Source organism: Psammomys obesus, unplaced genomic scaffold (genome assembly GCF_907164565.1).
Source record: "Psammomys obesus unplaced genomic scaffold, mPsaObe1.curated_primary_1811, whole genome shotgun sequence".
In the NCBI taxonomy this organism is placed as follows: Eukaryota; Metazoa; Chordata; class Mammalia; order Rodentia; family Muridae; genus Psammomys; species Psammomys obesus.
Genome location: NW_026591598.1, coordinates 15,431,278 through 15,437,029, shown reverse-complemented (window position 1 = coordinate 15,437,029; position 5,752 = coordinate 15,431,278). Strand labels below are relative to the sequence as shown.

General features: G+C 45.5%; 1 protein-coding gene across 1 annotated transcript in view; it reads right to left on the bottom strand.

The window, feature by feature from the left end:
• The window catches only part of Usp48 (ubiquitin specific peptidase 48), a 70,348-nt gene that overhangs the window by 56,932 nt on the left and 7,664 nt on the right, over positions 1 to 5,752 (bottom strand). The window lies entirely within an intron of this gene.

The following is a 5,752-nucleotide window of genomic DNA, read 5'->3' as shown; positions in this document are numbered from 1 at the left end:
AACCAACAGAAGCAGAACATATTTCAGCTAGAGAGTTGGGAGCTGGGGCAAGGCCAAGCCACTCGAACACCATCATTATTCAGAACACTCATTAAATATCCCCAAGTTAAAGACAAATGAACAAGGACCAAGCTCATTAACACATCCTGACTTCTAAATATTCTCCACTAAAAACCTCAGGCTCCTGAGGGAAATTATAAGGTGAACTAAGAATGATGGTGCATGCTGAAAGGAGACAGAATCCCATGTGGGGGATTCTGGCCAACAGAACTGGTAGCTCACCAAAATAGGGGTGCAGTGGCATGCAATTATAAGCAGCACTTGGGAGGCCGAGGCCAGCAGACTGCAGTGACTAGAGGTCGGCCAGGGCTACATGGAAGACGCTCTCAAAAGGAAAGAGGAAGCCATTGTGGCTCACAGTGTAATTCTCTAACAATCAGGAGCCGGAGGTAGAAGGAAGCTGGAGGCCAGGGGTGGGGTGGGGGGTGTTTACACACTAAGCTTCTAGGGCTAACTCTGGAGATCCTGTCTCCTTCTCCTTCACAGAAGGGGGGGGGGGATGGAACAGTTGTGACAGGGCCAAAAAGTAACTCAGAGAAACCCAAATCAGCTAACCAGCCTAGTTATGTCTAGTTGTGTCGCAGAGAACAACAGACAGCCTGACAGCCACTTGCCCACCCAGGCCCTAAGATATGGCATCACTTCTGTACTGCTCCTGCCAAAAGCATACAACCTGAGCCCATGAGCAAATACCTGGCCACCTGAATCACACAAATATCCCACAAAAAAAATAAATGTCATGCACACAAAAAACAATTCCAGATTAAGACAAGAGACACAATTCAATGTAACAGGACCTTCGGTCTTCCTTTCTCAATAGAATACATTATTAGGATGTGCGTGCATATTTCTGACTCACCCACTAAAGGATCTACTGACAACATTGAAGACCAGAACATGGGGCCAGAGAGATGGTTCAGGGGATTAAAGCATTTGCTGCCAAGCCTTTAGAACTTGCCATGTGGCCTTGGCTGGATGACCCGGAACTAATTTGTGGTAATCCACCTGCATCTGCCTCCTGAATGCTGGGGTTGCAGGTGTACATCACCATTCCCATCTTTTTTTTAATCACATTTTTTTGGTAGGGAAGGTATAAACACACACACACACACACACACACACACACACACACACACACACACGGGTGGCCATGTACCGCACGTGGAGGTCAGAGAACAACTCCCTTTCACCACACGGGTTCCAGAAATGGAACTAAGGTCACCGGGCTTGGAAGCAAGTGGCTTTACCTTCTGAGCCACCTTGGTGACTCTGTTCTCTTACAAGCTCGACAGTGGAACACAATGCAGTCATGAAATAAGTAAGTAACTTTTAAGGTCCTATAAATGCACTGTCTTCCAGGGACAAGCCCCTGATAATTAGCCAGTCTCAGGTAGACACCCCTTACACACATACAGGTACACCGCATTAAATGGACTCAGCAGGTTGTATCTGCACAAGCTCGGACATGTGTGTAAAATGATAATTAAAGAAAAAGAGGTCAGCTAGAGGTGGTAGCACACACCTGTAATCCCAGCACCCAGAAGGCAGAGGCAGGTAGAGCTCTGAGTTTGAGGCCAGCCTGGTCTACAGAGGGTACCAGGACAGCCAGGGCTACACAGAAAAATACTGTCTCAAACAACAACAACAAAAGAGGTTAAGAAGTCTGAGAAAAAAGTAGGGGGACATGGGAGGTGCTGGAGGGGGAAACATGTGGGATGAAAATTATATAAACAGCATTCATGTATGAAATTCTCCAATGGATGGACAGGCTGGGGGAGCCTGACTGGCAGTGCACTCAGAAAGAGGCAGGCGGCTCTCTGAAGAAGTTCCAGGCCCTCCAAGATAACAGTAAATCTTGTCTCAAATGAATGCCATGTGATTTGGCTGGGCAGACAGTCCTGTGGGTCTTTTGGAAAGCAGTTCTAGAGAGCTGCTTAGCACGTAGTCTCCTGTCTCTGATGTAGGCTTCCCCATCCTTTTCCATCCTCCACACATGGAAGCCATGCCCGCTCAACAGCTCTAAAGCTGGCTTCAAAGAGTGCCACAAACAGTAAGTCTGTGACCTAAAAAATTCAGTGAAACTTTCAAAAGCCAAATAAGAGGTTTGGGTAATTTGCATTATTTGGCCTTTGTAATTCTGGCCTTTTATTTCTCTGTAGAAACATGGTCTCATAATGTAGCCTGGCTTGGCCTCAAATTCAGAGAGCCTCCTGCCTCTGTGTTTGTGGATTAAAGGTGCTTACACCATATTTGAAATTAATTGTATTTTGTTGCCTTTGAGACAGAATCTCATGCAGCCCAGGCTAGCCCCCAACTCCTTAAACTGAGGTCCACCTTAACTCCTGGCTCCTCCTGTTTCCACCTCAAGGGCTGGGATTACAGCCATGTGTTACTATACATGGCTTTAATTTCTTACTAATTGCTATTAAGTCTCTAGTCAGAGCTGGTGAGATGAAGCTGCCTTCTTTCTGGCCTAGGGCACTTAAGAAGGGCTCAGGCTGACTAGAGCTTTCCAAACGTTGGCTCTCTCCTATGCACAGCCCAATGTTACTGTAGGCATTTTGTGTTGTTGTTACAGAAATAAAGACATTTCTATTCTAAGCAATCACTTCCAGGCCAACCGTTACACAATGCCTAGGATGGATACAAAGGTCATTCTTGCCTACTCCCTTACTGGTGCCAGGCAGCCCTCACTCCTTACAGGGATTTTATTATCCATTACAAATGCATCTAGTGTGTGTGCAGGATTTTATCCTCACATGCACACCTCACAGATGTGTGGGATTTTATCACCACGCGTGTACCGATTTTATCACCACGCGTGTACCTCACAGGTGTGCGGTATTTCTTACACATCATCACCTGTGTAACAAAAAGAATGTTTCTGTCTTTTGTCTCCATCAAAGAACAAGAAAAGAACAGCCTCAATGTTGCCAAGGTGGCAGATGCCGAGTGCCCATTCGCCCAGCTTCCTCACATCCCAGTGCCACTAGGTCCTTTGTGACAAACTGCTCCTTAGGGGTATACCCAAATCACTCAAAACTCAACATACACACCTATCTAGGCACTTAATGGGGGCTGAAAGGGAAAAAGGACAAGCTCACTCTTCTACTACAGTGGGCATTTCTGTCCCCATTCAACCAACCCAGCCTCAAACCAATGTAGTGTGTTCATTCATTATGGTTCAGTACATTCTGACAGTCTGTTTCTAACATGGCCACATACGGCAGAAGGCCCTAATACATAAACTGCCCGCCCTCCCTCCCTTCCTATGTAGACCAGGCAAACCTGAAACTCAAGAGTTCTGCCTGCTACTGCCTTCTGAGTGCTGGGATTAAAGGCCTGCGCCATCATGCTTCTAAACTGTTTGTATCCAAAATCACAGTATCATATACCATTTTTGAAAATTTCCAAAAAACATTAAATGACAAAAATTCTAGCCAGGTGTGGAGGTACATGCCCTTAATCCCAGCAGTCTCTGAGTCTGAGGCTAGCTTAATGAGTTCCAGGACAGCCAGGGCTACATAATGAGACCTTGTCTTCAAAAACAACAAAAGCTCAAAGTTCTATTAAAAACGTACATTGACTTTTTGGGGTTTTGGCATATTCGACAGTCAATCACAAGCCTTGAAAGAGGCTTAAATGCTGTAACAGTTCCCATACTCAGCCCCAATCACCCCATCCAATACAACACATAGGCTATTATTACACTGTGCATTAAAGACAAACAAGTTTAAACAAAGTGAAATCAGGTACGATCTCTGAGCCTAACAACCCAAAAACCCCAACAGGTAAATGTTTATCTAGCATGCATGAGGCCCTAGGTTCAATACCCTGTACCACACAGAATAGAGAAAAAAAAAAAAAATCAGTTTGAAATAAAAGATTAGGAGTTGGGCAGATGCTTGGTGGTTAAAAACACTGGCTGCTCTTCCCAGCACCTTCATGGCAGGTCACAACTGCCTGTAACTCCAGTTCTAATGGATCCCACCGCCTCACATGCACATGCAAGTGAAACAGTAGTGCACATAAAAACTATAAAAATCAAAGCGTCAGTCTCAAATGTTGTGGGAGACGCGGGTTGCCGTGCAAACCCGGCCAAGTCCAAGAACCACACCACACACAACCAGTCCTGCAAATGGCACAGAAAAGGCATCAAGAAACTCCAGTCACAAAGATAAGACTCTCCTAAGGGGGTGGACTCTGAGGAACATGTGCTTTGCCAAGAAGCACAACAAGGAAGGCCTGAAGAAGATGCAGGCAAACAACGCAAAGGCAATGAGCGCACGAGGAGAGCCCATCAAAGCCCCTGTGAAGCCTGTGGCCCTTAAGCCCAAAATGCCAAAGGGCCCCAGCCACAAACTCAGCCATCTGACTTTCATCGCTCACCCCAAGCTTGGGAAGCAGATTCGAAGCTACATAGCCAAGGGTCATAGGCTCTGCCAACCAAAGCCCAAGGTTCAAACCAAGGCAGAGGCCAAGCTCCAGCTCAGGCTCCCAGAGGTGCCCAGGCCCCTGAGAAGGCCCCACAGGAAAGGCTTCTTTTGATGTGAAGAGAAATGGACTGGTGTGACATACTCACCTACACACTATTTACAGATGACCAGTGTCCTATGCTGTTTTTTTTTTTTAAGATTTATTATTTATGCAGTGTTCTGCCTATACACCAGAAGAGGGCACCAGATCTCACTATAGATGGTTATGAGCCACCATGTGGTTGCTGGGAATTGAACTCAAGACTTTTGGAAGAACAGCCAGTGCTCTTACCCTCTAAGCCATCTCTCCAGCACCCTATGCTGTTTTTACAAATAAACCTGAGGCAAGATATTAAAAAATAAATAAAATAAATAAATTCAAAGATAGCTGGGTGAGGTGGGGCAGTACCACTGTAACCCCAGCACTCTGGGAGGCAAAGGCAGGCAGATCTCTATGAGGCCAGGCTATCTTTAAAAAAAAAAAATAAATAAATCAAGATAACTGGAGTGTTCCAAAATTCTTAGAAACTAAGAGTCTAAGTCTTCAAAATAGCTCAGTCAAGGAAAGGATCATTAAGGTGGGCCAGCTGCTTACAACAATACCTCAGATTAGGGAATTTGTTATTTTATAGGACTGCTGAAAACAGGAAATGCTCAGCTAACCAACTTACGTTTGGGAACCTGCTCACCTCAAGGACACACCAGTAGGGCCATCCTCCAGAATGTGAAGAAACCTGCACTATCATTTTTTACTACGAACTTTTAGATTTTGTTTCTGATGTTTAAGTTAGCTATGACAATCAAAAGTCAGCTGTGGTGGGTGCATGCTTGAAATCCCAGCCTTGAAAGGCTGAAGGAGTTGTCAAGAGTGAGACCAGACTGGTACAGACCAGCATAGTTTGGAAGAGGAAGGGAGGGAACATAAAACCAAGCCTTTGTACATGCAGAACACACACAAACTTTAAATACGGTTATTATTTTGTTTTGTTTTCAGAGTCAATCTCCAGCTCAGGCTGGCTCACACTCACTCTAGCCGAGATGGTCAGGAACTATGGATCCTCTGTTTTTAGCCTCCCAAGCACAAGGATAACAGGCATGCACCACCACACCCACCTGAAACAGGTCCATTGCTTCTTTGATTTATTTTTTTCCTGGCTGTCCTGGACTCACTTTGTGGACCAGGGAGGCCTCCAACTCCCAGAGATCCCCCTGCCTCT